At 44.4% G+C, this 12,260-nt stretch overlaps 1 long non-coding RNA gene across 1 annotated transcript in view; it reads right to left on the bottom strand.

Annotated features, from left to right (window-relative positions):
* The window catches only part of LOC119359736, an 11,532-nt gene extending 4,415 nt beyond the window's left edge, over positions 1-7,117 (bottom strand). The window contains exons 1-4 of the long non-coding RNA XR_005172644.1: positions 6,814-7,117; positions 5,379-6,098; positions 5,208-5,292; positions 4,094-4,260 (exon numbers count right to left, since the gene is read on the bottom strand). This is a non-coding gene — a long non-coding RNA (uncharacterized LOC119359736). The remainder of the gene's footprint in view (positions 1-4,093; positions 4,261-5,207; positions 5,293-5,378; positions 6,099-6,813) is intronic.
* Between the last annotated feature and the right edge of the window lie 5,143 nt (positions 7,118-12,260).

The following is a 12,260-nucleotide window of genomic DNA, read 5'->3' as shown; positions in this document are numbered from 1 at the left end:
CCCGCGCCCGCCTGCCTCCTGCCGGCGCCTGAGCGCTGCCGCTGCCTACGCCTCGCCTTCGCCTGACACGCGCCCTCGGCCCCTGCTGCTCCCTCGCCCGAATCAACTTCGCCGCACTGGAGCCCCGACCGTGGCCGCTGGCCACGCACGGGCCATGGCCTCGTCGCCTCTGCATCCGCCGCGCACTAGGCCACCAGCCCCGTTCGCGCCCGCTACTGCCGCGGCCCTGGTCGCTTCGTCGACGCCTCCACTGCGCCTGCTCGCCGTAGCTGCCGGCACCCCGGCGCCCTTCCCTCCCCTGTCGACCTGGGCGGGTGCCCAGCCGGGCTGCGCCCGCTCCAGGCGCCCGCGCCTGTTTGCCCGCTGCACCCGGCGCCCGCTAAACCCCCTAGCCCAATGACATGAGGGCCCCGCCTCCAGAATGTTTTTTAAATAATAAATAAAATAAAAATGAATTAATAAAATGAATTAAATTAATAATTAATTAACTAATTAGTGAATTAATTAGGATATTTAATCCTGTTTAATTAATCTAATTAATAAGTTAATTTAATTAAACAGTAACCAATTAACTAAACCCTAATTAACCTAACAGAGTATGACAGGTGGGTCCCACTGGACCCACGCGTCAGTTTGACCCAGTCAACCCCTGTTGACTGCTGACGTCAGCATGACATCATGCTGATGTCATAAATCCAATTTCGAATTAAATTAAATAATTAATTAAATTCCAGAAATTAATAAAATCTTTAGAAAATCATATCTTTTAATCCGTAACTCGGATTAAATTATTTTCAACATGAAAGTTGCTCACAACGACGAGACAAACCCGGATACGCAGCCCGTTCATCCGCCACGCATCCCTAACCTATCGAACTCGCAACTTTCCCCCTCCGGCTTCTCTGCCCGAAAACGCGAAACACCGGGGATACTTTCCCGGATGTTTTCCCCCTTCCCCGGTATCACCTCTTACCGCGTTATGGTACACCTAGCATCACGCTTTGTCATGTCATGCATCGTCTTGCATTTGTTTGCATTATATTTATTGTTTCTTCCCCCTCTTCTCTCGCTAGACACCGAGACCGACGCCGCTGCTACCCAGTTCGACTACGGTGTTGACGACCACTCTCTCTTGCCAGAGCAACCAGGCAAGCCCCCCCTTTGATCACCAGATATCGCCTACTCTTCTCTATACTGCTTGCATTAGAGTAGTGTAGCATGTTACTGCTTTCCGGTATTCCTATCCTGATGCATAGCCTGTCCTTGCTACTATTGTTGTTACCATTACCTGCTATCCTACTGCTTAGTATAGGATGCTAGTGTTCCATCAGTGGCCCTACACTCTTGTCCGTCTGCCATGCTATACTACTGGGCCGTGATCACTTCGGGAGGTGATCACGGGCATATACAATATACTTTACACAGTTACATTACCTGTGATACTGTTCGGAGATGGGGGCTGAAGGGGCAGGTGGTTCCACCCAGGTAGTGGTGGGCCTGGGTTCCTGACGGCCCCCGACTGTTACTTTGTGGCGGAGCGACAGGGCAGGTTGAGACCACCTAGGAGAGAGGTGGGCCTGGCCCTGGTCGGTGTTCGCGGATACTTAACACGTTTAACGAGATCTTGGTATTTGATCTGAGTCTGGCTACTGGCCTATACGCACTAACCATCTACGCGGGGACAGTTATGGGCACTCGACGTCGTGGTATCAGCCGAAGCCTTCGTGACGTCATCGACTGAGTGGCGCGCGCCGGATTGGACCGTAAGCCTGCTCTTGTATTAAGGGGGCTACTTCTGCTTCTGGCCGCGTACGCAACGTGCAGGTGTGCAATGGGCGATGGGCCCAGACCCCTGCGTCATAGGATTTAGACCGGCGTGCTGACCTCTCTGTTGTGCCTAGGTAGGGCTGCGACGTGTTGATCTTCCGAGGCCGGGCATGACCCAGGAAAGTGTGTCCGGCCAAATGGGATCGAGCATGTTGGGATATGTGGTGCACCCCTGCAGGGAAGTTAATATATTCGAATAGCCGTGATCTTTGGTAACAGGACGACTTAGAGTTGTACCTTGACCTTATGACAACTAGAACCGGATACTTAATAAAACACACTCTTCCAAGTGCCAGATACAACCGGTGGTCGCTCTCTCACAGGGCGACGAGGGGAGGATCATCGGTTAGGGTTATGCTATGCGATGCTACTTGGAGGACTTCAGTCTACTCTCTTCTACATGCTGCAAGACGGAGGCTGCCAGAAGCGTAGTCTTCGACAGGATTAGCTACCCCCCTCTTATTCTGGCATTCTGCAGTTCAGTCCACCGATATGGCCTTTACACATATAGCCATGCATATGTAGTGTAGCTCCTTGCTTGCGAGTACTTTGGATGAGTACTCACGGTTGCTTCTCCTTCTTTTCCCTCTATCCATGCTACCTGGTTGTCGCAACAGATGTTGGAGCTCAGGATCCAGACACCACCTTCGACGACGACTCCTACTACACCAGAGGTGCCTACTACTACGTGCTGCCCGCTGACGACGACCAGGAGTAGTTTAGGAGGATCCCAGGCAGGAGGCATGCGCCTCTTTCGATCTGTATCCCCGTTTGTGCTAGCCTTCTTAAGGCAAACTTGTTTAACTTATGTCTGTACTCAGATATTGTTGCTTCCGCTGACTCTTGTGCCTTCGAGCATCTGTATTCGAGCCTTCGAGGCCCCTGGCTTGTAATATAAAGCTTGTATTATTTTAATTTGTGTCTAGAGTTGTGTTGTGATATCTTCCCATGAGTTCCTGATCTTGGTCGTACACATTTGCGTGCATGATTAGTGTACGGTCAAATCAGGGGCGTCACATATGGTGACAATGGGATACCACGTGATTCACTTGATGTATGTTTTGGTGATCAACTTGCGGGTTCCGCCCATGAACCTATGCATAGGGGTTGGCACACGTTTTCGTCGTGATTCTCCGGTAGAACTTTGGGGCACTCTTTGAGGTCCTTTGTGTTGGTTGAATAGATGAATCTATGATTGTGTGACGCATATCGTATAATCATACCCACGGATACTTGAGGTGACATTCGAGTATCTAGGTGACATTGGGGTTTTGGTTGATGTGTGTCTTAAGGTGTTATTCTAGTACGAACTTTAGGGCTGTTTGTGACACTTATATGAATAGCCCAACGGATTGATTGGAAAGAATAACTTTGAGGTGGTTTCGTACCCTACCATAATCTCTTTGTTTGTTCTCCGCTATTAGTGACTTTGGAGTGACTCTTTGTTGCATGTTGAGGGATAGTTATGTGATCCAATTATGCTATTATTGTTGAGAGAACTTGCACTAGTGAAAGTATGAACCCTAGGCCTTGTTTCAACGCATTGCAATACCGTTTACGCTCATTTTTATCATTAGTTACCTTGGTGTTTTTATATTTTTAGATTACAAAAACTATTATCTACTATCCATATACCACTTGTATCACCATCTCTTCACCGAACTAGTGCACCTATACAATTTACCATTGTATTGGGTGTGTTGGGGACACAAGAGACTCTTTGTTATTTGGTTGCAGGGTTGCTTGAGAGACCATCTTCATCCTACGCCTCCTACGGATTGATAAATCTTAGGTCATCCACTTGAGGGAAATTTGCTACTGTCCTACAAACTTCTGCACTTGGAGGCCCAACAACGTCTACAAGAAGAAGGTTGTGTAGTAGACATCAAGCTCTTTTCTGGCGTATGAGTCAAAGCATGCTAGGAAACCTCTCCAAGATTCTTGGCAGTTTATATCTTCTTAGTATGAGTCAAAGCTATAACTGACCACAGATAATAAATAAGTAAACAATCCATCCCTAGATATACTTCTGAAACTGTGTTTTTAACTGACACGGTTAAAATGAGGCTATTTCAGCAACTCAGCATACTATTTTTGGCAGTGGGACTTCTCAAGAACTAGAAGCGACGACCACCTTGGCCAAGATCAACTTGAAAACTAATGGAAAAAATCTGTGCTCTGTGGCACATCATGCAACCAACTTGTGCCACAGTTTATCCCATATACTAATACCAATAGGTAAGATTAAGCATAAAAGTTAACGAACCTTAGCACATTGATTGCGAGTCTTGTCCCAATCAATCTCATTATAGGGGCCTTTGTAAAGTTCCTTTCTCAATTCCAAAACAAGTGGCGTAACTTGTCCGACAAATCTCTTTCCATAAATGTAACACATTGGCAAATACACCATTCGACAGTGACACCACATTCGCCCTGCAAGGTGTTGTAAAGCGTAATAGCTATCAGCAAGGAACAACATAGCAACCTTGAAAAGAATGCAGATTAATATGCAGTAATTAAAGTTGATTGTTGGCCATTAAATGAAGTAAAATTGATATATGGTGAAGAATTTTATTGTGTGAGATTAATGGCAATTAGAACATACAAACAAGTCATGATACTAAAGATACAATCGAACTTTATGTGGTAAGTTAACATAGGACAAAATCATGCGCCGATGCTCACACCTGTAAGACAGAGGGTCGAAATATCTATTGTTTAATAAAAAAACTGGGCCAGTAGGGGAAAGACTTCCCCCACGGTATTCTCAATAAGATAAGTTCAAACGGAGCCCGACCTAGAAAGCTCATCAAAGCTACCCACACCCAAATGGGGAGTCCACCCCCTGTGGTTTGAGGCCTAGCCCCGTACATGAGGGCCCTCCCACCAGGCCACCACACAGGTCGGTTCGACTCATGCCAACCAGGGGAGCCAGCAAATGACCTTTTTAAGTAGACCTGAATTCGCTCTTATGGGGAGGCGAACCCAGGGCCTGGAGGTCTAAAGCATCACAACCACTACTCTGAGCTTGTTTGCTATCTATTGTTTAATATTTAATGCAAATTCTATATGAACCCATAGCATATAAACTATGTCATTGTTTCATTAAAGTCAGCGGCCAGGGCAAACTTGTATCTCAAATATTTTATCCCCTGGACACTTGTTAAAGAGTACACACTTGGCAATGTTTGTCATCTGAGTGGTAGCATACTCTCCTTCTGTCCCAAAATGAGTGTCGTAAATATGTTTAGATATGGATGTATATAGAAAAACTAAGTCTAGATACATCCATATCTAGACAAATCTGAGACACTTATTTTGGGACGGAGGAAGTATAACATTGTGTAAAGTTATGGATGATTAAAGAAAGAAACCAGAACCTGGATGAAATGGCAGGCAATATGGTAGCAACCATGCTTCTGGTGGCACTGGGTTGTTACCAGACCAATCAAATACACCAAGTACCTTAAATAGTTGGGTAATTAGATTAATTCAATCCCACCAAAGAAGGAATCGACTAAGAAACAAACAAAGAAATGTTAATTCCCTACCGAGAGCCAAAATTTTCCCCATGATGTTACAAACGTTGCTCCTCCATGGTCTAGAATCCAATTTCGACCTTTCTCCATAGCTCCATATCCACTATCTGTTCCCTCTCCAAGCAATCTCAAACTGACATAGGTCAAGGCTGAACCAAACATGGTGCTTGGTCCCTCAATGTGCAAACCCCAGCCTCCATCTCCGTTCTATGCTTCCAGTAAAAAATAGTGTAATTTTTACCCAAATTATGGGTGACAAAATTTAGAACTGAAACCTTGCCTGATGATTATAGAGATACCGGCGGATCTCAATCTGATGTTCTGATGATAAGACAGTGTTCAGTGCTCCAGTCACATACAAGGTTATAATCTCAAGGGGAAAAGACAATGAGTAGCTTTCATTTAGGACAAGAAACGTGGAAATATGTTTCCACATAATCCAAAGATGATATTCCTGTCACAGTTTCCATTTTAGAAAGAATCCACATTCGTGCTTACACACAAATACGAGACAAGACAATTTCCTATAAAGCATATGACAAGATTAGACACAGAATGCGGTTGAGCAATGTGTATCCAAATAAAGCAAGCAAGTTTGACATTTTACTGTTATGTTCAAGGAAGTACCAAGCCTGGCATAAGGAACATTGGACCACCATAATCCCCCGGCCAGTGTTGCTCTTCCAGCTTGACAGCAGGAAGGTCCAGCTCAAGAGGATTTGCTTTAGCAAACTGCAGTATACAAGAGAATAAACATTTTAAGTGGTTGGAGATAATATGCCATGGTAAAGAAGATTTCAATGCCATGTGTTTGGTCAATAACAGTACGTATCATGCAAAAACCCTTCAGTGCTCAACTTTGTAACCATTTTTCAGGGTCTCGGTGAATTTGACATGGAAGTAGGATAAATTAGTAAAAGAAGAACACGTTGACATCAAGTCATCAAGCATTGCACGCTTGACAAACGTGTGCTGTGTGATGGACTGATGGTAAACTATGGTTTGAAAGATGGAATTGAAGCACTGCGCACGTTTTAACACACAACAGTAACGGAAGAAGAATAATGCCACAATTTTGCAGCCATCTGCTAATCTGACATGACAGATGAAGGCTGAAGCTCTGCAACCAGTGAGAGCCTATCCCGGCTCACAGACTGTACCGATCATTAAAATAAACTAGCCATAATCCCACAATATCACAAGTTCAGTTCACCCATCGCTAATTGAAAGCAATGGTGGTTAAGGGCTGGTTCACGGGAGACGGGACCTGACCTCCTCTAGAATCTGCCAAAGTGATGCTACTACCGCTTGTTCCAGTCGAACGCATGATGCCACATTGCCACTGATCGATGGATTGATCGACTAACACGCAGCTCGCGCCAGCCAGGCAAGGCAAGGAGACGCATCAGGGCATCGGCGACGAACCAGGACAGCCGGGAACCATTACCTGGTTTCGCATGACGAGGTCGGCGTTGTGCTTGAGCTGGTGCCTCCGCGCGACGAACCCCTGGCGCGCGGCCTCAACGGCGGCGACCTCCTCGGGGTCGGGCTCCACGGCGGCGTCGAACTCCCACACCTGGCGGCCCAAGTAGCCGTTGGTCGTGCGCAGCCACGGATCGTCCCCGCCCTCCGCGATCCTCAGCCGCCACATCTCCTCCTCCGGTTCTCCTGCTCCTCCCTCACAAGGATCCCACCACCACTGCGGAATCCGCAGGCGATGCAGCGACGGCGTCGAGATTCGGCTCGCGTCGCGCAGGTGGGCGTGGGCGTCTCGTTAGTACAGTATATGAGAACTGCAACTCTATAGCAGGAGGGTTTGTTTTGAAATTGGAATTTGGGTTATCAATACTGTCCGTGTGCATTAAGATTGTGAATAGGGGGTTGGTGAGCTAGAAAAAAGACTGGGTTGGTGAGATAATTGTGGAGTAGGTGGGTAGTTAAATGTTACTAGTATATCTCTAGTTCTCTACCACTATAAAAAGGTAGATTTGGTATATACTACTCCCTCTGTTCCTATTTGTAGTGCGCCTTGTGGAGTGGCTCTTATACCAACACATGTGCTGACGTTTTTTTTCAGACGAGAATTGCCCCTATACTTGCTAGGTCTGTCAAGCACATGGGTGCCTGCTGCTGCACTCCCGTGACTAGCCAAAGGATACTTTCGTCTAAAACAGTCCATACGCACTACAATTCGAAATCTAAAGCAAAAACCTATGCACACTATAATAAGGAACAGAGGGAGTAGCATTTAACAACTCACCTTCCTCTTCATACCCATTTATTGGGTTTTTTAGAGCTAGCTTTGCGATCAAAGGCACGAATGAATTGTTTATGTGAAACAAACATTTTTTTCTCTCGTCCTGGAGGCGATTGACCTGACGATTTAGGTTGGTGCGTCGCCACTGCCCAGAACATATCTAGTGAAACGGGTCAACTCATACACCAGGTTCAACTCATACACCAGGTGCACCACAAGGTTCTAGACCATTAGATTTAAAAGCTACGGACGAGATGCAGATATGAGAGAGGCTGATGGTAAATTTGCGAACGGACCTTGAAGCGCACCTGAATTCTGTACCCGTCATCTTCTCCTCCGTTCGCCGTCTTCTATCCTGTGCCGCCTCTCAAATCGCCCATGTGACTGCCGTATCTTTTCTTCTCCTCCCTCTCATGCACGTAGGCAGGGATCCCCATCCCGCCCCTTTATTCTACCTGGGGTGGTTGTCCGCCATAGAAGATTAAGGCCTGTTCGGTAACGTCCCACGGCCACCAACTCCTCAAATCCTCAGCCAGCAGCCAGCTCCCAACCCTGCGTACAAATAACTAGAAGTTGCGTTTCGTTCGTCACGCCAGCTTCCAACTCTTGTGCGTTTTCTCCAGCTCAAAGTCCATTTATTGTTTTGTGGCCCAGCGGACAGCAGTTGTTGGGCTGCTAGCTGAAGGAATGGTAACGAGCTCAAGCGCAGAAAGGGATCAGGAGGGAATTAGATAGCGAACAGGTATGCTAGCCTTCACTTGGACGTAAAGACTTGCTCTGCTCATTTTGGTGGTTGTTGAATTAGCTTATTTAGGTTGTGTGGCACACATCTAGAAACATATGTACATCTCTAGTGGCACTACTTTATTTTGGGTGTGTGGCAAACGTATATATGTAATCCTTTTGTGGTACTACCTCTTTATATATGGTCGTTAAGGTTAAGGTTTTCGATGATGCCTATATGCTACTTTGATTGAAGTGCATGTATAAATTGTGTACTATGTCCTGAGTGCGTATATATATATGGATGGATATTACATAATAGTTTTGCCTAGAACATTTTGCTAGTGAAGTCAACAAGCTGGCATAATATCTGCCGGGTGAACATGCTTGTACAGGCGGCTTAACTGCCGGTAATTGCAGTTTCACGTGCTCCGAACAACCTGCCGAGCGAACACAGACTGCCGGCAAAAACATGTGTCAGGGCAGAAAAACTGCCGGGAGAAGTTTATCTGCCGGGAGAAGTAATCCTCGGCAGCCGTTCTCGTGGCGGTTCTATCTGCCGGAGAACCAAAGTCCCGACAGTTTGTCTGCCCTCTAAAGAGCCTTCTCCCGGCAGTTATTCTGTCCTTACATCAGTGTTGTGGTGTAGTGGGAGTTGCCCCGTTTGGCTCGGCTCCAGCCACGGAGTTGAAGAAGCTGGCAGCTGGAGAGCTACCGAACAGGCCCTAAGCGCCCCTCGTTCCTCTGAAGCTACTTTGCATATCAAGGTATTGGGAGTGATGGCTCGTCGACGCTGAATCTTTAGAGGAACATGAGTTGATAGTTTGATGCAGTTCAAGGATCAAAGGTATGGTTTCTCCGGTTCTCCTTCCCTTGACCATCAGTCATACTATATTTTGTTCTTCCAAATTGCACATAATTTTCACTAATTCATTTCAAATCAACTGTATTGGGATACGGAAATTATGTGAAACGAATTGATGTATGATCTGCAATTATAAGGGTTGAGTTTCCCCACGGCTGGAGTAGTAAGATTTGAAAATAAACAAACGATGTCCTCACTTTTCTGACCTTTCATAATTATAAACACTTTCCATGTTTGCCAAGTGAAAAGAAGTTTCCACATGACTGCTACTACTTGATATGAAGAAATTAGTACATGGAAATTATGGTACGGGTCAGCAGTACATTATTTGGTACACATCTCTTGTGAGGTACCTTTTTTTATGTCCAACTCAGGAAGCCCTCACTAATTTTCATGTCTCAGATTTTGCTCTGAAAACTCTGAAGGTATCATACTTGCTGTATATTGCTTGTGAGTCATCCAAACCTTAAATTGTTTTTTCATGGAAAGTTGACTCAAAAAAATTGTAAGATGGAAACACTACAAGAAATCTGCTTATCTATGACGGATTTCTGATGACAATCTGGGATTCTGTCAGTGAGCCGCGGATAGGCCTACGTAGGGCTACAACTCGATGACGGCCGTGCAGGAACTGTCACACAAATCGTCAAGGATTGGACACCACTTGCGCTGATGTGGCGTGCCTCGCCTTGTTTGACCCACGTGTCAGTTGGATTAATACAACACGACTTAAGAAAAAAAGATCTTATATTCTTCAAGCTGCCGAAACAAAAAAAAACACCCGCTCAATCGATCCCCTCGCTGGTCGCCGCGGCCGTCGATTTCCCGGGCGAGGGTGCTTAGATCCGGCGACTTGGTAATTGTGGCGCCAACTTCTAGATCCTGTCGGAGTCGTCGCTGCCTGGGGTTTCCGTGCCCAACTGTCGACGAGCCGGCCGCCGGCCCCCATTGCCGCGGCGACGAGCCGACGGCCGCCCACCATTGCTGTGCGTACGAGCCAGCCACCGCCCGCAATTTCTTCAGCAGTCACTCCCCGTTGTTCCCCGACTCAACGCCGGCCGGCAGCTAGGTACGTCTCAGGCAAAAAGAACTGAACCTGTTCTGTTTTTGAATGCTTGAGCATACAGATTTCTCATCCTTAGTATTGTTATTCCATTGTAGTTGAATTGGTTGAGCTGAATGTCTTTTTGGGTACTACAGATTCAAGTGGTGCCATTAAAAAACAATTTCCAGTGGTTCGGTGTGTTCCTCGTATTGGACCTCTGAACCTGTAGGTGATGCACCTGGTAGTAGACTCATAAACATGTCGATTTAGCTATACGTTTGTGTTGTGATTTTTCTATACGTTATGCAAGTGATGCACTTGGTAGTAGACTCATAAACATGTCAATTTTGCTATACGTTTGTGTTGTGATTTTGTACATTATGTAACAGTATAAGTGTACTTGCTTTTTCTGCTGTGTGCAAGTTGTTTTTGTAGGTCATGTATCTTGCAGGGAGTTGATGTTTTGCACAGCATGTTTCCTGGGAAATGCTAGTAACATGTTTCCTCAATGATTATTTACCTTTGATTAAGTTGGTCTTTTTTCTGCAATGCAGATGGATAGACTTTGGATTTGTGGCACACTATTCTCTCGGGAGTACATCGATGGTGTCAAAGAGTTTATGAACTTCACTCAAGCAAAATTCAGCGAGAATGAAGAAATACTCTGCCCATGTAGACAATGCCTTAATCACAAATACTGGCATCAGGCCATTGTGAACAAGCACATATTGACGAATGGCATGGAAAATAAGTGAGACCGCTCGCTGAAAAGGGCCGGCCCATTATTCTTTTCAATCGCTGCCACAAGAAGTTTGCTCATGTTCGGTCGATCGATTCGCAGATTCGACTCTGTTTTACTTTCCTCATTCTTTTTTCTTCTTCTCCAGCTTTCTCCGGTTTTCTGGGTTCTTTTTCTCATTTTCTTTCGTTTCTTTTCTTTTTTCTTCTCCAATTTTTTCCATTCTTTTTTCATTAATTTTACGTTTGTTTATTTGGTTTTAATTTTTTACTTTATTTTTCCTTGGTTTATTTTATTTCTTTTCCGGTTTTCTATCTTTTGGTTTTCATTCTACATTTTTGTATGTCTTAACAATATTTTTCTAATACATGTTTAACATTTTTCCAATACAAATTTAACATTTCTTAATACATGATCGACCTTTTTTCTATGCACATTTTTTCAAATACTTGATTAACATTTTTCAAATACCAGATTTACCTTTTGTGAATACATGTTTAACATTTTTTTATACATTTTAACATTTTTTAAAAGCTTGGTTAACAATTTTCAATAAAAGATTTTTTTTGAATATATAGACATTTGACATTTTCCAAACGCATGATTATAAATTTACAAACACTTGTTCAACAGTTTTTTCAAATCTTGATTAACATTTTATGTACATGATCAAAAAATTTCATCATTTTTTAGTACATGGGTAACATATTTTCTATACACATTTAGGATTTTCTAAATGCTTGATTAACATTTTCAAATACTTGTTTAATATTTTTTTCACATGCTTGATTAGTATTTTTACATACATGATCAAAAAAATTCATCCTTTTTTTAAACATGGTCAAGATTTTTTCTATACACAATTATCATTTCCCAAATGCTTGATTAATACTTTTTAAATACTTGTTCAACATTTTTGAAATACTTATTCAATATTTTTCAAATACCTATTCAACATTTTCCCAAATGCTTGATCAATGTCTTTTAGAGTGTTTTTTGTATTTTTTTTTGAAATATTTGGAATTATAAACAAAGGTACAAAAATAAAACCAAAAAATAAATAGAAAAACAAGGTTATGGCCTTCCGCATGCGTGGGCCGTCCCATCTAGCTCGCCCCTTCAACGAGTTGGAAGCTAGAATCACTGAATGCAAGATATAGTCACGCCCGATAAACCCTATTCGGCGCCTTCAACATCCGTTATAGCCTTTTCCGCAAACGGGCGCAGACACCCCCCCCCCCTCCATGCTGGGCCAGCCTGTTTAC

The sequence above is a fragment of the Triticum dicoccoides genome, chromosome 2A (genome assembly GCF_002162155.2).
Source record: "Triticum dicoccoides isolate Atlit2015 ecotype Zavitan chromosome 2A, WEW_v2.0, whole genome shotgun sequence".
Lineage (NCBI taxonomy): Eukaryota > Viridiplantae > Streptophyta > Magnoliopsida > Poales > Poaceae > Triticum > Triticum dicoccoides.
This window is presented reverse-complemented; position numbering and strand designations above follow the sequence as displayed.